Source organism: Protopterus annectens, chromosome 1.part2 (assembly GCF_019279795.1).
Source record: "Protopterus annectens isolate FY-2018-M chromosome 1.part2, PAN1.0, whole genome shotgun sequence".
NCBI classification, from domain to species: domain Eukaryota; kingdom Metazoa; phylum Chordata; order Ceratodontiformes; family Protopteridae; genus Protopterus; species Protopterus annectens.
The window spans coordinates 282,173,256-282,197,923 of NC_056727.1; the positions used below are offsets into that span (position 1 = coordinate 282,173,256).

At 41.7% G+C, this 24,668-nt stretch overlaps 1 protein-coding gene across 1 annotated transcript in view; it reads left to right on the forward strand.

The window, feature by feature from the left end:
- The window catches only part of SNRPB2 (small nuclear ribonucleoprotein polypeptide B2), a 536,801-nt gene that overhangs the window by 277,038 nt on the left and 235,095 nt on the right, over nucleotides 1–24,668 (forward strand). The window lies entirely within an intron of this gene.

A 24,668-nucleotide genomic window follows, 5' to 3' on the forward strand; every position in this document is an offset into this window, starting at 1 on the left:
GTTGAACATAGAGTCCCCATGTTGGTGATGACCATGTCCAATATGTTGTTCCCTCTTGTGTGAGTGGTGACCAGTTCCATTGCGTTAGAGTTTATAAATTCAAGGAACCGTTGGGCGAGGGTGTTTGGGCTTGAGTAGTTTTCCCAGTCAATGTTTGGGTAGTTGAAGTCACCCAATAACATAGTGTTTGGAGAGACATTCATAATCTCCAGTGTTCTCAGGAATGCCAAGTGGGGTTCCTGTAATAGGGAGGGTGTTCTGTAGCAGGCTACAAATTGAAAGGCAGTTTTGCCCGCTGTTAGTTGCACATGGATGGTTTCCGATGCTTCGTGCAGTGCCACTAACCTGGAGGTGTAGGTATCTTTGATGAATATAGATACTCCCCCTCCTTTTGTGCTTCGGTCCGAGTTTTGGGGCCGAAACACATGGTATGAGTTATAACCTGGTAGTGCTGGAGTGCTCTCAGGAGCCTTGAACCAGGTTTCTGTTACTGCACAGACATCGATTTTCTCCATACTGAGGAGAGTCTCAAGTGTGTGCATCTTGAGGTTTAGACTTCTGGCATTGAGTAGCATTACCTTTAGTTTTTTTATCTTTGGGTTGTCTATGGAGGTGGGTTTTTCCTTTGAGCCTTGCCTAAAAAAGGCACTATTGGGGGGGGGGGGTGGCAAGAGCCTTGGCCAGTATACGAAAGCCTAAGGGTGACAGGTGCAAGCCGTCCCTAGCGAAGCAACGTGGCTTGTCGAGCATGTCATCCCAGGCTGACAGACACTGGATCCCCTTTGAATGACACCAATACTTTAGCCAATTGTTGAAACTGATCATTTTGTCTTTATACTGTGGCATCATTCTTGGTGAGGGCAAGATGCTACTCAAGGTCAGGGACATACCAGCCTGGGCTCCATGGTCAGAGAGCTCCTCTGTGTCTCTTTTCATGTAGTCCAGGGAGGTACATCTCAGGTCATTCACACCAGCATGGACAATGACGGAGTCATACTTGTACTTGCTTTGGAGTGACCTGAGTGCGTGCATTATGTGGCTGATCCTGGCACCCAACAGGCAGCTTACAGTGACCTTCTCCTTGTTCAGTCTGGTGAGTGGGACGTCAATGTGCCGGACAATAGAGTCCCCTATAACAAGTGTATTTGGTGTGTTGTTTGGCCTTATGGGCTGTGACTGTGAGGCACACTGATTTTGTGAGATATGTGATTTGTGGGTATTGTTGAGGGGTGGCTGTTGCTTGGCTATCTGCTTAGGAGGTCTTTGCTGTTATTTAGAGCCTCCGAGTATGTTTCTGTGTGTTTATTTGTTAGGTATGCAGATGCAATAGGTCTGTGTGAGACTGGATTTGTGGTGTGGGTGGTTACCTTTTCCTCCTGACTGACTGTGCCAGTCTTGGGTTGAGAGAGCTCTGACTCCAATTTGGCTGTGTAACTGCATCTCTCACATGTATTAGAGTTTGTTGGAAGGAAGAGAGGGTTGTCTGTGTACATAAGGCAATTGTAACATTGCCTCAAAATATCCAGATTCACCAGCTGGACTTGAGAGTAACCTTGAAACTGACCCTTGGACATACCAGATTAGTATAGGGAACTGTTTTATTTTTACTGATCAGATTAGGGAAGGGAACTGATTTTTCACTTGATCAGGAAGGACCAATCGGGAGTCTAATACTTATGAGAAGTCAAGGAGGGTGTCGTGCTTTAGTTAGTTAGTGTTTCCTTATAAGAGCTGCGCAAGTGCAGGGCTTTAGAAAGAGAATAGATTGATTACTTTGAGAGTTTGAACAGTTCTAAGGGAAAAAGTGAAGAGCAGACTTTGTGGAGCCTGGAATAGTTTAAACCTGTGTAGGCGGCGCTGCCTGACGCTGCTCAGTGCGCAAAACCTCGTAAAAAGAGAGTTGTAGGGTTTTAAGAGAGAGAGATCAAGGAGTTTAGAATTGATCCGAAATGGCCAATAAAACTACAGCTTCTAGGTAGTAACCACTCCTCCAGGGACCAGCAGGCTGTTCAGTGTTAACCACTCCCACTGGTGAACACAGAGACTTCCCTTTAGCCCAAGCAAGCACTGGCCTTCTAGAAACTTCCAAACAGTTCAGAACAGCAAATCTGTAACTGAACTTTCTTGACTTTCAGAAAGTGGGAAAAAAGCAAGATTTTTTTTTCTTTTTGTTGTAGTTTAAAGGTAGCAGAGATACACAAGCAGCAAAATAATCACAACAGTGAAATAAATGACCCCACATTTGAGTGCTAGGCCAAAATCAGGTAAAATGCAGTTTTTAGAGAAAAAACGATTTTAAATTAAGTGCAACACAGAAAATGCAGTAAACAGGCTCTAGATGTGTTCCAAGTACTGTTACTGTTACTGTTACAGATATAAATTTTAGCAAGCCGGAAAATGCCAAAAAGTAGGCGGCAAAGCAGTAAAACTTAACAAAAAATCAGAAGAAAATACTTAAAATCACAAAAGTGGCTCCTTTTCTTCTCTCAGCGTTTTCTCCTCTTGGTAGGTGCTTCAGCAACAACTAGCAAGCCTGAAAAGACACCAAAACCACGAGGCAGCCTGGTTTTAAGTGAGAGAGATCAAGGAGTTTAGAATTGACCCAAAATGGCCAATAAAACGTCTGATCAGGAATATTCTCTTCCCCCCATGAGGATTCTGATGCTGAAGAATCTATACCTTCAGCTTCTCCTCCTGAAGACTATTCTTTTGGGGAAACCTTACATATCATGAGGGAGCATTTCCACTGGAAGAGCCAGAATTTTTCAGAATCTAAAAAGAGGCTCAGGGATTTCCTTTTACTACCTCAACACAAGCCGCTAGCCATCCCACCTGTGTTAGACATTGTAGATGATGTGTTTTCGGAGTCAAGTCTTACCCCTGACAGATTTTACAGGGTTCCTGACTCTCATAAATTCCTTTTTAAAAACCCTGCTGCAGACTCAGAAACTATTTCTCAGGGTCCCAAAGGAGTTGAGGCTTCCACTGCAAAAAACCCTACCCCGTCTGACAGAGATTCTAGGGCACTGGATAGATGGGGAAAAAAGGTTTACACATCTGCTACCTTGGCTATAAGGGCCTTAAACTGTCAGTTTCATATGCTCAAATATCAGCAACAGGTCATGGCATTGCTTAAACAGAAAATGTTGTTAAACTCTGAATGTGCAGAAAACAAGGAAATGCAGGATTTATTGCATGCAGCTGAACAAGTTGGAAAGTTGATTCTTTAGAGGCCTCCTGCAGGGCCACAGTTACAGGTTCTGTTATTAGGAGACATGCTTGGTTAAAGGAACAAAATCTGCCTGATCATGTTAAAGTTAAATTATTAGATGCACGTTTACAGCATGATACTGTGTTTGGTGTTAAGGCAGAAGAGGTGTTAAAGAAAATGGAGGACAAAGCTAAATCTATGCAAATGGTCAAAGATTTTTTACAAGTACAGCCACCTAGGTTTAGTAGACACTGGCCAACAAAAAATTGGTCCTTTCCTGTGTCAGACAGACCTCAAAGGGGCAGAACCAGACGCCCTAGAGGCAGATCCCAGGCGCAAGGTTCATTCCGTTCAAAACAATGGGGAGCTTCTACCTCCAAAGTTGGAGAAGACAAATCACAACCATTCAGGAAACAGTCCCAATGACTTCCTCCTGCCTGCACCAAGCACTTATCTCCTGGCAGCACACTTAGGGGGAAATTAGCACTTTTTTCTCATAATTGGCACATTATAACCCAGGACAAGTGGGTCTTAAATATCGTGTCACAAGGCTACAAGTTCCATTTCCATACCCTGCCAAAGGCAAACGGCTGGCCAGATCTGCCAAAAAGTCAATGGGCAGAGGCACAAAAACAAGTCTCATCCCTCATGGACATGGGGGCCATTCATCTAGTACCATAGCAAGAGCAGGGACAAGGATTTTACTCAAGACTGTTCTTGGTACCCAGAAAGGACAAGGCCTGGAGGCCAATACTGGACCTATCTATTTTGAACACATTCCTGGATATACCAAAATTCAAGATGTTGACTTTGCAGCAGCTTCTGCCCATGCTGGGCAAGAACGCTTGGCTGGTGACTTTAGACCTAAAAGAGGCATACCTGCATGTCTTAATCAGACAAATATGCAGAAGATACCTCAGATTCAAGGCTGCCTCAATGCATTACCAATTCTCTGCACTGCCCTTTGGCTTATCTACTGTGCCCAGGGTCTTTACAAAGTGCCTGGCACCAGTAATTGCATTCTGCAGACAAAGGAATACAAATATATCCTTACTTGGACGACTGTTTAATTCAAGCAGAGAACAAGGACATTCTTCTACAGCATCTGACGTTTGTAAAAAGACTTCTAACATGCCTAGGGTACATCGTCAGTGAAAAGAAATCACAACTAGTACCCTCTCAAGAGATAATATTCCTGGGAGCAAGCTTAAATACATCTGCCCAGATGGCTTATCTCACGCCAGACAAGCAAAGGCAACTGACTACCTATTTCAAAATGTTGGCAACAAAGGCCCAGTTATCTGCAAGAAAAATTCTGCAGTTGGGCTTCATGGCATCCTGCATCCTACTAATTCCATATGCAAGACTGCATATGAGGAAACTTCAATAGTACCTAAAAAGTGTTTGGACTCAACATTGCCACAGCCTAGAAACTATGATTACTCTCATTTCCTGCCTGCAGCAGGAGTTTCGATGGTTGGCAAAGGCTTGTCACCAAAACATTGGACAGCCATTCACATTACCCCCAGCCAGCCAAACACTAACAACGGATGCGTCAGATTTTGCCTGGGGGGCCCATATGGCAGGAAGACGCATTCAGGGCACATGGACCCCAAACCAAATGCATCTACATATCAATCAAAAAGAGATGCTAGCAGTTCAAAATGCCCTTACAGCCTTCAAGGACCTACTTCATCCAGGACAACTACTGATAAAGACAGGCAACACCACAGTCATGTGGTACATAAACAAGCAGTCGGGCACACATTCTTACCTCCTTTGCAGACTAGCCATGACTTTGTGGGACACAGCATTGACTTGCCAAGTACATCTGCAGGCACAATTCCTGCCAGGAAGGAAAAATACTCTGGCAGACGAACTAAGCAGAAACCTCATGGATCCCCACGAGTGGCACCTAGATCCACAAGTCTTCAGCATGATAACAAGGAAATGGGGATGCCTGGACATAGATCTGTTTGCCTCCCCTCACAACTACCAACTAAAAAGATTCTGCACAAGGATTTATCACAGACAAGCATCGAAAGTGAACGCCCTATCTTTTAGCTGGAAAAACCTATCAGTATATGCATTTCCACCTTTGCCTCTCATCCCCAAGGTACTCCTAAAGGTCAGACAGGAGAAGCCAAGGATGATACTGATTGCCCCAAACTGGCCTCGCCAATACTGGTATCCAATACTAAGGAGCTTGTCGCAATGCCCAGCGTGGACCTTACCTCAGATACCTCATCTACTGTCCCAGCAAAACAATCAGATCCTGCACAGCCAACTCTGGACTTTAAACCTGGCAGCATGGCGAATAATGTAGTCATACAAAACACACCTCTCAGTAAAGCTTTGATGGATGTCATTTTGGAGGCCAGAAGGCCTAGTACTAGAAAATCTTATGCTGGAAAATGGAAGAGATTCTATGCTTGGAACCAGGCACAAGGAACTGATACAGCTGTGCCAAATATTCCTCAGATTTTGTAATACTTAACTGAGATGCTGGACAAAGGTCTGTCTTTTTCATCTATTAAAATTCATACCTCTGCCATTTCGGCTCATTACAATACAGAGCCACCAATCTTTTCTCATCCCTTACTAAAACAGTACCTCAGAGGATCCAAAAATTTAAGGCCTCAAGGAGATCACCAATGCCTGCATGGGACCTCAACTATGTCTTGGAAAAACTCACCCTCCCTCCTTTTGAGCCAGCTACTACTGCTGATATAAAGTTTTTGTCCTGGAAAACAGCTCTGCTCCTATGAATAACTTCTGCAAGATGAGTTTCAGAGCTTCAGGCACTCATAGCTGTGGAATCTTTTATCATTTTCTCTCCAGACAGGGTCTATCTGAGGACAAACCCAACATTTATGCCTAAGGTGGTGTCCAGTGTGGCTCTTAACCAAACTATTCATCTGCCAACTTTTTATCCAAATCCACAGAACAAGGGGGAGAGAATTCTGCATTCTTTGGACGTACACAGACAGCTTAGATTCTACTTGGACAGAACCAAAGTTTTCAGAAAGACAGAACAATTACTAGTGACAGGATCACAAGGAAAGGCTATCTCAAAGCAGACACCATGGCAAGCCAGAGCCTAAGGGCATTAGGCCACATTCAACCACAGCTGCAGCCACTTCAGCAGCCTTTCTCAGGGGAGTACCAACCATGGAGATTTTAGAGGCTGCTACTTGGAGTTCAGTGCACACCTTTACAAAGCACTATCATCTGCCACTCTACTCTAAATCCAGGGCAGGCTTTGCCACTGCAGTTCTGCAGGGCCTCATAGCCGCTCCTAATGTTGTTTAGCTCCAGCCTCCCATCCATAGCTTTGGGACTCTACCCAAATGTAATGACTGCATCAGTGAAACACGAAGAACATAGTACAGTTGTGTACACTTACCATAAATGTAGATGTTCGTGTGTATTCACTGTTGCAGTCCAGGTTACTCACCCGCCATCCCCCTTTTCTTCTCATGGAACCTATCTTTCCTTCTCTGATTTATACAACCTATGTGGTGTATTTGCTTGGTGATGAAGGTAAAGTTTATATTGGCGCATGTATTTATATGTATATAAATTTTGGCTACCCTTTTAGGGGGGCACCTGACATCTGGGGCAAGAAAAACTAAAGAAAATGGCGTCGGCCGCATCTTTTATACCCCTGACGACCTGATGTCAGGGAAGGGGCGACAGCAGCCGATGCAGGATCCAGGACTTTGGAATTCAGGCAGACTCAGGGCAACCTTCCAGCAGGATTACCCAAATGTAATGACTGCAACAGTGAATACACTCGAATATCTACATTTATGGTAAGTGTACACAACTGTACTTTCTATCGTAAATTACAAAACAAAATTCATTTTCTTATGGCCAGGCTATAACATTAAGGATGTCATGTGCTGCCTCAGATTTAATTTGACCAATAAAAGGGTGAAAGTAAATTTGCTTCTCTTGCAAACTTCGTCTAAATCTTAATCTGTTGAAGTTAAGCATCATAAATCCAAGAATGACTAGATTCTGACTAAATATAACACTGATGGAATTAGGTAAAAGGATAGCTTTTTGAAACCTAGGCAGCTCACAAATTCCTTTCACGGTTTTCCCTGCTATCATAGTACAGGCTTAACTCGGTTTCAGCTGATGTGTGCCATCCTTCTTGAATTCCTCAAGACATGTTTATTTTCAAGATAGATGAGGATGCCCTCCAGTCGAGAGTAAGGTGAGACAGTTGGCTGTCTGACACACACACACGCACATTACAACCCCTTCTAGCCTGCCCAAGTCAGCGAAGGTAGGCATTGGTGGTTATTCCCGTATACATTATCAGACTCTGCTCATTAACTGGGGCTGCTGGAAGATTTTCTTGAATGCCACTTAATGCTTCTGTACAAAACTAGGAACAAGAACTAGAACAAATTAATAGTCTGATTACTGCAGTAGAAAGGTGGTATGAAATGTTGAGCTAGGTGTGGAAGTAAGGTATATAAGGAAAAGCTGGTGGTGGAATGCAGAAGTCCAGGAAGTTATCAAAATAAAGGAGAAATACAGAAAATGTGACATGTGGTAAGGGAGAAGCCTGAACCCTGGATCCAAGAGCTTGAAAAAAAGTGCCAAGGTCTGATGCAATGAGATCTGATAACCCATATGTTGAGCTGGGACAGCACTGATCTAGTATTATGGTTAAGTGCGTAACTTTTGTTTCACAGTCCTATAAATGAGATGTATGCAGTGTGAACTGACAAAATCAAAGGTGTCCAGCATTTGTGACTGGTACATAGGATCATAGGAGGTTAGTAGACTATTGGCCCTAAGGCCTCAACAAGCCTAGCCATGTTATACCCTTGATGTCCTTCAAGAATGCAACTGCAGTCATAACATGTGGGTTGTCCTGCCTCAGGCAGCCATCGGTCGGCCGGATTCCAAAGTCTGGGTCCGACGTCGGCTGATGTCGCATTTCTCTCCTACGTCAGAGCGGCTGGAGTACATAAGCATCAGCCGACGCCATTTTCTTCAGTCTTTCTTGCCGCGGTGCCCGAAGCAGAAGCAGTTCGCAAGTGCCGGTCGGTCAGCTCCTGTATTCTACGATACCGAAGTCATCAAAAAAGCTAAGTACCCCATTGGGGACCTTTTCTTGCCTCAGCCGATGTCGGAAATTACTGAAAAAGTTAACAATTGTCTTTTTTGTGGTAAACAAATACCTCATAAGGATTTCCACTCTTACTGCCTCCCTTGCTTGGGCCCAGACCACGACGTCTCGGCCTGTGTAGCCTGTGCTCGCTTCAACAAGCGCACTCTCAGGCGCCGGGCGGAGTTCGCTGAAGATTTTTTTCGGCGATAAATTTGCTTACACCATGCCGGATCTTCTGACATCGCAAACTCCCAAAAAGCGAAAAGACCGGGACCGACATCCTCGGCCCACGTCTACCACCGACTCCATGCCAAAACCTAGCGCGAGTGCTCCGGTTCCCTCTGAGACAGTCTCTCCACCGCTCGGAACCGAAGACACCGCATTACCGATGACTCCGATTCCAGACATTACTCCGCCAGTTATAGATTTTCCTCCGGATACCGAAACCGAGGAAATGCCTGAGACCATTGCTGTAGACAAGGTCACTCCTGCACGTGGAGCTGCCAGGCCTCCTATGGCCATGTCTATTAAGGCCTACACTAGGGCTAAGGCAGCCAGCAAAACAAAGCATATTACTTCTAAATCCTTACCTCAGCCAACTCCGGAGACACAAATTATGTCCATGGCTGCTGATTTAATTTCCATGATTAGAGGTTCACAGGCCCATCCTGAGAGAGCATCCCAGCCTCCCCCTGATAAAAGGCCCCTGGTTGAACCCTCTGACCCTACTCCTTCAGATGAAGACTCTGAGGGCTCTGTCCACTCTGATAGCCAGGAAGAGCTCTTCCAGACCTGTGAGGACTCGGATGCAGAAGATTCCATCCCTTCGGCTTCCCCTCCTGAGGATATTTCTTTTGGGGAAGTTCTGCACACCATGAGGGAACATTTCAAGTGGCAAGGACAGGAATATTCTGATTCTAGGAAACGCCTTAGGACTTTCCTTAAGAAGCCTCAGCACAGGCCCTTAGCTATTCCTCCTGTACTTGATGTTCTGGATGATTTGTATTCTGACTCTAGTGCTACCCCTGATTCTCTTCCTCCTGCTCCAGCCAAGCCAGACAAGCCAGACAGGTATTACAGGGTCCCAGAAACTCATTCCCATTTATTCAGGGCCCATACTGCTGATTTGGAAACTATTTCACAGGGGCCTAAAGGAGTTTCAGCCTCCACCTCAAAAAATCCTTTGCCCTCCAACAGGGAAGCGAGGTCATTAGAGAGATGGGGCAAAAAGGTTTACACATCCACTACCTTATCTATGAGAGCTTTAAATTGCCTTTTTCATATGTTACAATATCAGGATTATCTCTTAGAAGATTTACAAAAAACATTAGCTTCCCCTGATCCTTTAGACAGGAAGACTTTGCAGGAAGCTGTACATAACACTCAGCAAGTAAGCAATCACTTCCTGCAGTGTGGATATGATGCACTGGAAGCTTCATGTAGGGCAGCTATGACAGGGGCAGTGATTCGTAGACATGAATGGTTCAAAGATCAACCTCTACCAGATCATGTGAAACCAAAGCTTCTGGATGCACCCTTGGAAAAGAACAAGCTTTTGGTGCAAATGCTAAGGATGTGTTAAAGACCATCGAAGAAAAAGCAAAATCAGTTCAGACTGTGAAAGATTTCCTCCAGGTTCAACCCCCCCAGGTTCAGTAGGAATTGGCCTTCAAAAACTGGTCCTTTCCTAATCCAGAAAAGTTTCAAAGGGGTAAGAACAGATGTGGCCGAGGAAGAGGCCAATACAGAGGCCCTTACAGGGGCGACAATGGCAGGCAGGACACCAAAGAAGTGATGCAGGGGTTTCACCTGCCCAACAACCACAAACTCAATGACTTTCCTCTACTACCGCCTACCAGGGAACAACTAGAAGCTCCTTGGCGGAAATTATCTCTGTTCGCAGAAAACTGGCACAGACTGAGAAAGGACAAATGGATTTTGGACATTATAGACCGAGGGTACAGGTTTCATTTTCATACCTTACCAAGAAAACAAGGCATGCCAAACCTACCACAAAATCAGAGGGCAGAGGCTATCAAGCAAATCACTCTGCTGACTCGAATGAAAGCAATAGAAAGAGTTCCACAACAAGAACAAGACCAGGGTTTTACTCAAGACTGTTCCTTGTTCCAAGAAAAGAATCTCAATGGAGACCAATACTGGACTTGTCCGCATTAAACACCTTTCTCATAGTACCAAAGTTCAAAATGCTGACTCTACAGCAACTCCTTCCCATGCTGGGCAAGGAGTCGTGGCTGATTACTCTGGACCTCAAGGAGGCATACCTGCATGTCCCTATCAGACACAGCTGCAGAAGATACCTCAGATTTCTTGCAGGGCCAGAGCATTATCAATTCTCAGCATTGCCATTTGGCTTATCTACTGCCCAGAGTATTTACAAAATGCCTGGCTTCAGTGATTGCTCATTGCAGGCTCCAGGGAATACAAATTTACCCGCACCTGGACGACTGCCTCATACAAGCGGACGACAAATTGATGTTGACAAAAAACCTGGATTATGTCATACGATTACTTCAAGCTCTGGGATACACAGTCAACTTCCAAAAGTCAAGACTGCAGCCATCCCAGCAAATAATCTTCTTAGGAGCCAAACTAGACACAGCCTCTCAGATGGCTTACCTGACAGAAGACAAGCAAGAGAAGTTAACTCATTACTTCAAAGGTTTAGCAAAACTCACCCAGATGACTGCAAGGAGATTCCTACAGGCCCTGGGAAACATGGCATCCTGCATTGTACTGGTTCCATTAGCAAAACTACACATGAGAAAGCTTCAATGGTACCTAAAAAGCATTTGGTCTCAACACAGCAACAACTTGGAGACAATCATACCACTCATTCCATGCCTACAAAAGGAATTCCTATGGTGGGCCTCGGTGAGCCAGGAAAACACAGGTATGTCATTCAAAAAACCACAGATAACACAGACCATGACTACAGACACCTCAGACCTTGGATGGGGGGCGCACATGGAAGGCAGGTGTATACAAGGACAATGATCTCCAAAGTAAACACATCTGCATATAAACCAAAAGGAAATGCTGGCAGTAATGCATGCCATCGAGGCTTTTCAACACCAACTCCAGCAAGGCCATTTAATGATACGGACAGACAACACCACTGTAATGTGGTACATAAACAAGCAGGGGGGCACCCACTCTTATCCCCTTTGCAGACTGACAATGCAGCTTTGGGAGAAATCACTGAGCCTAAACATCCAGTTACAATCCCAGTTTGTTCCAGGAAAAGACAATGTGTTGGCGGACAGCCTAAGCAGGAATTTCACAGATCCACACAAGTGGAGGTTACATCCGAAGGTCTTCAGACAACTCACTTCGACATGGGGCAAGCCAGAAGTGGACCTATTTGCCTCTCACCTCAACCATCCTCTACCAAAATTTTGCACAAGGACATACCATCCAAAAGCTTGGCAAATAGATGCCCTCTCATTCAACTGGAACTCCCTAGCAATCTATGCATTCCCAATCCCACCTCTGCCACTGATGACCTCAGTATTACTAAAGATCAAAGCAGAGAAGCCCAAGGGAATCATAATAGCTCCGGATTGGCCAAGACAAGACTGGTACCCACTACTACGGAGCATATGTCACACCAGGAGGCGGGCCCTCCCTCAGTGGCCTCTACTTTTGACTCAACACAATTTCGAAACACTGCATCCAAATCTTCAGACACTGCAGCTAGCAGCCTGGGAGATCCCATAAATAACTTCAGCTTATCTCTCTCCAAGGAGGTTCAGCGGATACTAACAGAGGCTCGAAGACCATCCACCAGAAAGGTTTACTTAGCAAAGTGGAAAAGATTCAGCAATTGGAATACCAGCAAGGGACATGATGCATCATTGTTGAACATCCCACTCATCTTGGAATATTTGGCAGATATGTTAAAGAACGGCCTCTCATATTCTTCCATAAAGATACATGCATCTGCTATTTCAGCTAGATACAACACTGATCCTCCTGTTTTCTCTCACCCCTTACTAAGACAATTCCTCAGGGGAATCAAGAACATTCAGCCACCAAGAAAGGCCCCAGTGCCAGCCTGGGACCTCAATTTTGTCTTAGAAAAACTGACTCTACCTCCTTTTGAGCCAGCAGCTTCAGTTGACTTGCAATTTCTCTCATGGAAGACAGCTTTCCTGTTGGCAATTACCTCAGCAAGAAGGGTTTGAGCTACAGGCCCTAATGGCAATACCACCCTTTATTATTTTCCACAGAGACAGGGTTTCATTAAGGACCAACCCTACTTTTATGCCAAAGGTGGTATCTAGGATTTCTCTAAATCAAGCCATTCATCTGCCTGCTTTCTTCCCCAAGCCTGAGAATAAGGGGGAAAGACTTTTGCATACCTTGGACATTCACAGACAACTTCGATACTACCTGGACAGAACCAAGGCCAGTAGGAAGTCTAAACAACTTTTTGTAGCTTACGCCCCTGCAGTCCAAGGAAAAGCAATTTCAAAACAGACTATTTCTAAATGGATTGGACATTGTATCAGATTCTGTTATTCCTTACATGGAAAGACTGTTCCAGCCAATGTCAGACCACATTCCACCAGAGCTACAGCCACCTCTACAGCATTCTTAAGAGGGGTGCCTACCAAGGACATTCTAGAAGCTGCTACATGGAGCTCCGTGCATACATTCTCCAAACACTACAATCTCCCTCTATATTCCAGATCCAGAGCAGGCTTTGCTTCAGCAGTCCTGCAGGGTTTGATTGCCACACCATCTCTTTCCTAGAGCATACCTCCTCCCCCAGCTAAGCTATGGTATTCTACCCACATGTTATGACTGCAGTTGCATTCTTGAAGGACATAGTACAGTTTTGTACCTACCATAAATGTAGATGTCCGATAGACATGCAACTGCAGTCGGATTTTCCCTCCCTCCATACCCCTCTATGCCTAGGGTCCACTCCTATCCCTGTTATTCTTAGCTGGGGATATCTGTTATGGTGTATTTGTTTTATTGCTCATTTATTTGTTTGGAATCCTGTTTTTGTCTTCCAATTTGATTACAGCCTTCCTTGGAGGGCACCTGGCATCTGGGGCAAGAAACACTGAAGAAAATGGCGTCGGCTGATGCTTATGTACTCCAGCCGCTCTGACATCGGAGAGAAATGCGACATCAGCCGACGTCGGACCCAGACTTTGGAATCCGGCCGACCGAGGGCTGCCTGAGGCAGGACAACCCACATGTTATGACTGCAGTTGCATGTCTATCGGACATCTACATTTATGGTAGGTACAAAACTGTACTTTCCCTTATGGACCAAGAAATATAATCATGTTTGCCTGCAAATCTAAGATCAACACCAGCTTCCCCTGTCTAAGAGGGACATATGTGAAACCCCCAGTGTAAATGTATGGTTTCCCATCCAGTTGTCTAGGTTACACTTAAATAGGGTCATTGAGGAGCTCTGTTTTACATGAATTGGGAGTCTCTTCATCATGTCCTGTTAATATCACAGGCTAGGTTAAGATCCCTAGAACAATTGAATCTTGTCTCACTGGATTTGCAGATGTGCAACTATTTCATGAAGGCAGGGTCTGAGACTGCTCTGTAGGCCAGGCACAAGTTGCTTCTAAGTTGTCTATATGATACAAAGTAAAGTGATAGGACCGTCACTCTGTCCATGTAGGTCATGTGTTCTAGGCCCTGAATTTTCTTGGTGAGAAACCTCTGAGGTCTCTCCAGTTGCTGCAGATGTCTGGTGAGGTACCTACAGAATGGAGCATTGTACTCTATTATTGGTCTGATGAAAGCAGAGTACAGTGAGTTATAACTTCCTTAGCTTTGGATGTTATACTCTTGTTTATGAGGTGTGCAGCATAGAAGGCTTTCCTTACTACTGTGGACACCGATAATCAAAATTAAGTGTGCTATCAAATTGCGTTCCTAAGTCTGTCACCACTGGGTTTGAACTTAGTGGGACATTATTGATATTGTAATTAGAAGGGCTTTCTCCTTTGCCGAAGGGATGATGATGCATTTTTTTGCGTTTAGTTTGTCCGTAGCTTTGATACCAGTCATTTGTCTGTTTAAGCCCATTTCTGTAGTATTTTGACAACTTTGTGGAATTTGATGATTGCACCCAGTTTGCACTCATTCAGCAAACTTGGTAAGCCATAAGCCATCTATTTTCACCTGGACTTCTGAAAAGTAGATGCCAAGCAGTAGGGGGCCTAGCACAGATCCCTGTGGAACACCACTGGTAACAGGTCTGCTAGCAGAGTTGCCATCCCCAATTTTGATTTTGTGTGTTCAGTTTGTGAGTCAGTTGGCAACCCATCTAGTGACCTAAGGGTTAATCCCCAGCTAGGTGAGTTTCTCAATGATGCCCGAGTGAGAGATTGTGTCAAAGGTCTTGGCTAGGTCAAAATAGGCAGTGTGAACTGTTTTGACTTTATCCAGGGCCTTGGCGACATTCTCAGAGAAGTCCACCAAGTTCGGCAGGCAAGATCTGCCTTTAATGAAACTGGGTGGGGGCAAGAGTTTGAAGGTCACTTATATCCTTGTTGATAAGATCCATGATGATTCTCTCCATGGCCTTGCAGATAAGGCTGGTTAGGCTTATGGGTCTATAGAGGGGTTAGTTGAGGGACACCCTTTGCCCAAGGGTTTATATTACTCAAACTGTCAGAATGTCGAGCATCCTTCCATCGACACCTAAGTGTTAAACATCCTCTTCAGCGAACGGCCACATCATCGATTTCTTTCCAAGGGAAAGAAAGCTGCTGGGCATTGTTTGAAATCTGCCCTTTTCCCTGGTGTAGCGAGATCTCAGAGTTAGTATATTTAGTTAGAAGAAGCAAAATCCTGTAGACGTCACCACAGCAGGGAATGAGCAAGTTCCACTTGATTTAAGAAGAAAATGAGCTTTTACTGATAAAACAAATAAAATGCAATGAGCGCTTTTGGCATTAACTGCCTTCTTCAGATCGTGTAATGTAAAGACCAGTAATGGTTTAAATAACATTGAAAAAACAATCATAATGAGGCTTTAGTCACTTCCTTTTTCCATTGGTTTTTACTTCCAATCACATTGCATCATCAGTGAACTTATTTTCATGAGCTAAGGAGAACAAGATCTTGTAGTTGGCGCTTTGATGTTAGCCAATCATTTGTCTAACTTCTTCTTCTTCTTTCGGCTTTTCCCGGTTAGGGGTCACCACAGCGGATTACTGTCCACTCCTGATTGGCAGTGGAGTTTTACGGTGTCAAGTTGCCAGCCCGGCGCCCAACCTTCCACAGAAGGCACACACACGCCACACTCACGCCTAGGGCCAATTTAGTGCGTCCAGTCCACCTACAGCATGTCTTTGGGATGTGCGAGGAAACCGGAGCACCCGGAGGAAACCCGCGCAACCACAGGGAGGACATGCAGACTCCACACAGAAGGCACCCCAGCCGAGGATTGAACCGGAGAACCTGTTGCTGTGAGGTGGCAGTGATAACTGCTGCACCACTGTGGCCGCCCCAATCGTTTGTCTAACTAATGGTATTATATCCAATCAAGATGCTTCTGTGTTCTACTAAGGGTTCAGAATTACTGTTCTGTTGACAACCAATCCTATACTTCACATTGGTTGCCATTTCCAATCGCAGTACAGCCTTAGTAAGCTTATTTGCATAGTTCGAAACTGCTATTTGGCACTATAGACATGACCAACCAATCATATGTCCCACTTTAGTTCTTACTTCCAATCACAGTGTAGCATCAGTACACTTATTTGCATAAATGAGATCTGTTTGATACTATAGTCAGAATCACTAAGAATCCTTGTATGTCAGTAAAGTTAATACCCATGTCAAGACTTAATAAGTACTTGATAAATATAGTTTCTTCATGTTCTCCTTAGTTTCTACTGCAAATATCAATAGATCTGAAGCAAAGCTTCCAGTAGTTTAATAAAAGCAAGCGTTACACCTTAAAATATTAAGTTACATTCTTACCTTGCATAACTAAACACTAATAGTTAGTAAGTACCAGCACAATGTTTTCTAAACTACATAGAAACTTGGTATCCAATGGAAATAAAACTAAATGTGTAAAGTTAAGATATCCAAAGACATAAAAAAATGCTTCAGTTGCAAAATATGTTAACTAAACATATATCCAGCTCAGAGAGTTGCTTGTTGCAAGACTATATAGACTTATAAACCTGCCAATTATTAAGTTTATTTTGTTATGTTTATTTTATTATTATTAAAATTGTATTACAACATGAAAGTCCGAGTGTTCTTTCATGTCAGTTTGAGAAGAAGAAAAAAAAAAGTAACAAACCACATATATGTGAAAATATATTGCTGACAGTTTTGGTCAAAAGACTCATTAAGAAAAAGATGAATTATTTTAAAACGCTCATTTGTCAAACAAGACTGAGTTTGTTAAGAATGTCTGCCCGCATTCACGGCTGCAGAAAGATAACAAAGATGACTCAAAGGAGACTTATTCAGGTAAGCTATCGCATTGGAAAAACCAAACTGCAAAATATCTTGCCTACAAACAAGCATTATTGGTTGCCAAGGTTAGTAAAAAAAGGGGGTCCGCCCGCTTGTGCGGCTGCAGGGATATCTCTAATACCTTCTTGCACATTTTAACTATTTATTTAAAGCTTGAAGCCTTATCAGTAGATAAGTATCTTGGGGAGAAGAAAAAATATATAGATATGTAAACTCAACTGTAAATAACTTTACAAGAAATTTAACAATCACAAGCAATCCGCTTTCACGGCAGCAGAGAAAGCATTCTCAGTGAATTTGCTCGTAAACAAAAAATTTTTGTTACTTCTTAATAAAGCAACCTTATGACATCAAACAAGTGTCCATGATTATCTTAATAATAATGAAAAGACCATTGGATTTCGGGCTTGCATAAGTTATACCAGCTTACAATTATTTGAATTGAAACTGAAGAAAGACCTACTACATGTCTATGCTATTCTTATAGGTAAGACTTTACTTTTGTGCCTATGAACCATCTTTCAGTGGATCTATTTATAAATTTATGTGAAAATGAAGTCAGCGAACTCAGGATAGATCAAAACAAACAGAAGCATTTTCATAATCTAACAACTAATGATTATGAAACTCTTATGGAATTGGGAGATAATGTAGACATTGTCATAAAACCAGCCGATAAGGGTGGAGCTACAGTGGTAATGGATGCCTCTTGGTATAGTAATAGAATGAAAGAAATGTTAAGCGACCATAAAACATCTGCAATTGTCACCCCAAAACCTTTGGAACAGAGCGTGAAATATGTGCATGGTGCATTGAATTATCTCCTATTAGAGAGACGTATCAGTGAGGACCTCTTTAAATTTCTTGAAACCTCAAACCCAATGATACCAGCAATAAGTGGCCTCCTAAAGATCCTGTTAATCCACTGCTAAGACCCATAGTATAGCAGGTCAAGGTTGGGTAACTGAACCTCTATCCATATATGTAGAAAATTAACTAAAACAACTACTGACTACAGTTGAAACGGTACTAAAGGATTCAGGAGATTTTCTAACTTCTCTTGACACAAGCATAAAAGACCTCACTAATTTTTCAGACCTGATCTTAGTTACCTTGGATGTAGTCAATCTTTTTACGGTCATCCCACATGAATATGGCATAGAGGCCATTAGGACCCTAGGAATGTCTAGAGGCCGAAATGTGGAGGTAGTTTGCTATCTCCTTGAATTAATTTTGGAGAATAATTTCTTCATGTATGGGAATGAGTGCTATAGGCAAACATGGGGTGTAGCAATGGGCACCCCATGTGTGAATAGTTACTCGAACCTGGTTCTTGCTCAATGGGAGATGAATCATGTCCATAATGTCAGCAATCTCTGGCACCAATGTATAGTGTATTATGGTCGCTTTGTTGATGACATCTTCCCTCTTTGGAGAGGGAGTGAACAGGACTTACTGACTTCAATAATTTTTTGAATTCCACAACAACATTTCTGAGGTTCACTGTTGAATCCACCAAATATGAGATACGTTTTTTTGATATCACATTAACTTTAGATAGTGGCAAAGGTATGCACATTAGAATCAACTGTAAGTCAACTTGACGTAACCATTATTTGCACCAATCCAGCATGCATCCCAGACATGTTTTTAAAAACATTATTGAAAATCAAATGAGCAGGGCTTCCAGGTTGCGCACGGAAGCAACTACATACAATACGGAGTGTTCTACACTAAAAATAAATCTCAGAGAAAGAGGCTACAAGGATAAAATGTATCTAGTAAGCCAGACCTGCAGACCAGTGTCGTAATAAAGTACGTCCTTATTTTCTTCAAAGAAATGAAAAAATAGAACCTAATAAACCGAATTAATGCGTATTTAGTCAAACCAGGAAGGATAAAGTCAATTGTGTCTTGACTTATAGTATGGAGGATGTGCAAATCTGTAATATCGTTAAAAACAATTTTGGCCAATCCTCACTGAAAATGAAAAAAATCAAAAACATTGTTGGCGATCAACCGAGATTTGTCTTTAAAAATAAGAATAATTTCTAACAACTCCTATGCAATAAAGATGGTCTCAAGAAGAAGACACCCGCTATGAGTGAAGGCAGCCACAAATGTGCGAGATGTAAAGCTTGCCAGTTCATTAATCGAACTACCTCATTTGTGCATCCAAACACAAATCAAAAGTATTACTTCAGAGCAGCAGCCACTTGCAATACACAACCTCTTATATGTCTTGCAACCTGCAGCAACTGCACATCTTTTTATGTGGGTAAAACTGACCAACAATTTAAAAATAGAATTGTGTGCCATATGAGGGATATCTCTAATAGCGACCCCTCACAACAGCCTTGCAAACCATATAGCTTCCTGTCCGTCACATAAGTTCACATTTAAAGCCATAGAGACGATTCCATTCAATCCCAGACAAGGAGATGTCATGAATCGAGCAGAACTATGTGAAGTTAAATGGATTACAAATTTGAGAAGTATACGTCCTCCAGGTTTGAACAATATGATCCCTTTAAAACCAATTCTGAAAAACAGATATCTCACAATCAATAAGTACTTTTAATGCATTGTTCAATAGTTTCAATGCTTTCAAAATGAAGGTTTGTTTTTGACTTTTAGTCATTCAACATTGTTTTTTGTGTCATGTTTCATACCATAGCTATGGACTTATTGGTTGCAACTAGTGACAATGTTTTTTAATAGATGTGGGAATAGTGAATACTTAATATTACTTCGTCTCTATCTAAGGTCTTACCTATAAGAAATAGCATAGACATGTAGTATGCCTTTCTTCAGTTTCAATTCAAATAATTGGTAAGCTGGTATAACTTATGCAAGCCAGAAATCCAATAGCCTTTTCATTATTATTAAGATAATCATGGACACTCTTTTGATGTCATAAGGTTGTTTTATTAAGAAGTAACAACAATTTTTGTTTACAAGCAGATTCACTGAGAATGCTTTCTCTGTTGCCGTGAAAGCTGGCAGATTGTTTATGATTGTTAAATTTCTTGTAAAGTTATTTACAGTTGAGTTTATATATCTATATATTTATTTTCCTTCTCCCCAAGATACTTATCTACTGATAAGGCTTCAAGCTTTAAATAAATAGTTAAAATGTGAAAGAAGGTATTAGAGATATCTTTGCAGCCGCAAAAGCAGGCGGACCCCCCCTTGGCAACCAGTGATGTTTGTTTGTAGCGGAGCTATTTTGCAGTTTGGTTTTTCCAATGCGATAGTTTAAGTCTCCGAGTCATCTTTGTTATCTTTCTGCAGCCGCAAATGCGGGCAGACATTCTAACCAACTCAGTCTTGTTTGACCAGTGAGCTTTTTAAGTTAAGTCATCTTTTTCTAAATGAGTCTTTTGACCGAAATGGTCAGCAATATATTTGCACATATATGTGGTTTGCTACATTTTTTTCTTCTCAAACTGACATGAAAGAACACTCGGACTTTAATGTTGTAATACAATTTTAATAATAAAATAAACTTCATTTTAATTGGCAGGTTTATAAGTCTATATAGTCTTGTAACAAGCAACTCTCTGAGCTGGATATATGTTTAGTTAACATACTTTGCAACTGAAGCATTTTTTATTTATGTCTTTGGATATCTTAACTTTATATATTTAGTTTTATTTCCATTGGATGCCAAGTTTCTATGCAGTTTAGAAAACATTGTGCTAGTACTTACTAATTATAAGTGTTTAGTTATGCAAGATAAGAATGTAACTTAATATTTTAAGGTGTAAAGCTTGCTTTTATGAAACTGCTGGAAGCTTTGCTTCAGATCTATTGATATTTGCAGTAGAAGCCAAGGAGAACAGGATGAAACTATATCAAGTACTAAGTCTTGATATGGGTATTAACTTTACTGACATACAAGGATTCTTAGTGATTCTGACTATAGTATCAAACAGCAGTTCTAGTTTATGCAAGTAAGTTTATTGATGCTACATTGTGATTGGAAGTAAGAACCAAAGTGGGACATATGATTGGTTGGTCTTGGCTATAGTGTCAAATAGTTTGTCTGTGCAAATAAGCTTACTAAGGCTGTATTGCGATTGGAAATAACAACCAATGTGAAGTATATGATTAGATAGATTAGAACCAACTAGGTGACATGAGGATTTATCTTACATTATTTTATATTATTTTATAACATTTTACGTCTTACTTGCACTAATTTATTAGTTATTGTTTTTTATACATTGTAAATAAATATAAATTTTATTGAGTATGACAACATTGATATGAGGTATGATTGTTATACACTAGATGTGTTTGATTTACATTACTTGTAACTAATATTTAGATTAGGAATATATTTTCCACTGTGTATCTTTCACTTTTTTTAATTAATTAGTCTATGTGGAATGACGTGACTATATATGTGGATTTTTGGCGGCACCATTTGAAATCTGTTTTCTGAGGAAGCTTCAGCTGTGTCTGGAGCGAAAACGCTTTTATTTTTATTAAAAACAGCGTTAAAATCTTTTCAGTTTTTACTTACAAATAACATTACTCCTTCGAGTATTTTATAGCAACTTTGTGGTTTACATCAGCTTACTGGGACCAACGAGCAGCCGTTTTATATATATTTTTTGAAGTATATGATTGGTTGTCAACAGAACAGTAATTCTGAACCCTTAGTAGAACATAGAAGCATCTTGATTGGATATAATACCATTAGTTAGACAAATGATTGGCTAACATCAAAGCACCAACTACAAGATCTTGTTCTCCTTAGCTCATGCAAATATGTTCACTGATGATACATTGTGATTGGAAGTAAAAACCAAAGGAAAAAGGAAGTGACTAAAGCCTCATTATGATTGGTTTTTCAATGTTATTTAAACCATTGCTGGTCTTTACATTACACGATCTGAAGAAGGCAGTTTATGCTGAAAGCGCTCATCGTATTTTATTTGTGTTATCAATAAAAGCTCATTTTCTTCTTAATCAAGTGGAACTTGCTCATTCTCTGCTGTGGTGACATCTGTAGGATTTTGCTGCTTCTGTTTCCCCAGCCTGAGACGCTTCAGTGTGAGTGGGATATATAGTTCCTGTATATTTAGTTAGGGGGGCACAGCCCACCACATTACCACATTGGTGGGGGTGAGGGGCGAACCCCCCACTTCATAGTATTTGCTAAATTGTGTTGTTTGTATTTAGGCTACCGATTTCTTTCCCTTGGAAATAAATCGATGATATAGACCCTTTGTTCAAGGGGATTACAGTTGCAGTTTTCCTCTCAGCTGGAACAAAGCCAGTGCTTAGCCTGAGGTTGAAGAGCGTACTGAGCGGTTCTGTTAACTCCTGTTTTAAACCATTTAATAGGCAGCCTGTAATGTGCAGTCCCATAGCGGCTGTGTTTTTGGTCTTGGAGAGTGCAGCAGTGACCTGCTGTCTGGCGATACTTGGCAGAGGACTGGTTACAGGTATGTTATGGGGTATGATTGGTGGGGATGGGGTGAAGTTTTCACCAAACCTGTCTGCTAGCAGGTTGGTGATATCCTCAGGTTCATTATAAGTGGTACTCCACAGCTAGTTTGGTACAAAGCTGGGAGTTACCATTTATATTTCGGACGTAGCTAAAGAATACTTTGTGATTTACCTTATCTAGGGATGCTAATTTAGTTTCGTAATTATCTTTAGAAGACTTTACAAGATGTCTAATCTGCTTGTTTATGCTTTGGAAGCGTTCTTCCTTTACTGGAACTGGTTCCTCTTGTTTTTTGACAGCAGTTTGTTTCTGTTATTGTATAACATATTTATGCTGGATGTTCTGGTACAGCTGAGTCTATATATTTATATAGAGGTTTATACAGGACATCTGTGTACACCTCATTATAGAGGTCAATGCTGTCAGTGTTAGCAGGGGATCTAAAACTGTTGGTGCCATCACTCAGTTGGCTATAGTTTGCTTTAGAGAAATTTTTTAATTTTTTTTGCTGCTGAGGGTGGGTCAGGTACGATCGTTACTTTGAACAAGACTGATGTATGATCGGACTGTACTAGGGAGGGCCCCACACACGGTGTGGTGCAGCGATTCCACCATGTTGGTGAGCACTATGTCCAGGCTGTTACATCCCCTTGTGGGGATGCTGACAGTTAACAAAGTCCAGGAACATTTGGGCAAGTACGTTTATGCTCATATGTTACCCAGGTGATAGAAGGATAGTCAGTCACCCATCACCAGGGTATTTGGCTGTACTGAGAGTGACTCAGGTAGGTCCAGGCAGGCTGTGTGTTTTTGTGGTTTATGGTGACGTGGAGGGGGGGGTCTTTCCTACAGTTAATTGGACTTGGAGTAACTCTAGTGAGTCATACTGTTTAAGAAGAGAGCCAGTGAGGTGCTTTGCTTAAAGTGTATGGGAAGTCTATCCCATAGCATGGGCAGTCTCTGGGTTATAAACCTGTCCCTCCAGCATGTTCTGTTGATCGTGGTAATGAGGCTGAGGTCTCTGGAGTGTGTGATGCGGAGGGATTGGGATGTCTTCAGATGTATCATTTCTAACAGAGCTGGGTCAGACATGGCTTTGTAAGTCGAGCAGAGATCACCTCTAAGTAGGCGATATGAGACAGAGAATAGTTGGAGTTTTTTTAGTCTGTCCATATAGGACAAATGTTTAAGGCCTAGGATCCTCTTTGTGACGTACTTTTGCAGCCTATCCAGTTGTTGCAGGTGTTTAGTGAGGTACATACCAAATTGGGGCATTGTACTGTGATGGTGAATGTCCAAAGCTACAAATGGACCAACATTGATGTACCTACAAAATCTTATACATATTGCACTTGGACTGTAACTTTTGTCTTTATTAGTTTGGGTTTGTTCAGAATACCTATTCATACCTCGACTGTAAGTCACCTTTAGTCTATCTCCCAGGTCTGCTTTCATTTCTTGATTGAAAACACAATCCCAAGAATGGTTTAATACTGATCTTAATTCTCCTGCTTCTTGATTGTATGGTAACACCATAACTTTATCATGTTGTATGGTAGCACTATAACTTTATCATGTTATATGGGAAGGGTGGAAGTAATAGTTGTACCTCTGTTAGTCAATAAAATTGGGGTGTATAATTCAGTACTTCTCTTATTTACCTGGTTCCTAATTTTGACAATAACTTCAAGGGGTAATCTCTGTCCTTTAACATACCTATCAAATTGAATATTTGTTTCTCAAAAATTTGATTGTCACTCACCAGTGTAGAAATACACACCATATGTCCTTTTATTACACACTTTTTTTTGTGCAAAGGGTGACAACTGTTAAAGTGAAGGAGTGCATTCGAATATGTTTTTTCAAAATATATTGGACCCCAATTTACTTGTCTTTGTAAAGGAATATGTCAAGGAAATCAGTGTCATTAACCTTGTAAATAAATTGTAGAAATGAGGTAGTGTCGTTAAGTTACTCTGTAAATGTACTTATGCTTTCAGTATCACCTCTCTGTAATATTAGGATATCATCCAAGAATCCTAACCGGGAAATGATGTTCTTCATGAATGGGGATGAAAAAACATGTTTTTCCCATTCAGCTAAGACTAAGTTGGCATACACAGGAGCACATTTTTCTCCCACTGCCACCCCTGAAATTTGTCAAAAGTACTCCCCTTCGAAGTACAAAGAATTATTGAGTAATACAAATTCCACTATTAAATTCCTTTCTACCATCCACATTCATAAGGCCTTCATTGAATAACTTGATTCCCTCTTGTAAATAAATTGATAACGTCCACTGTTATAATCACAGTATATTCATTTAAAATTAAGTCTCTCAATGTTTCTAAACA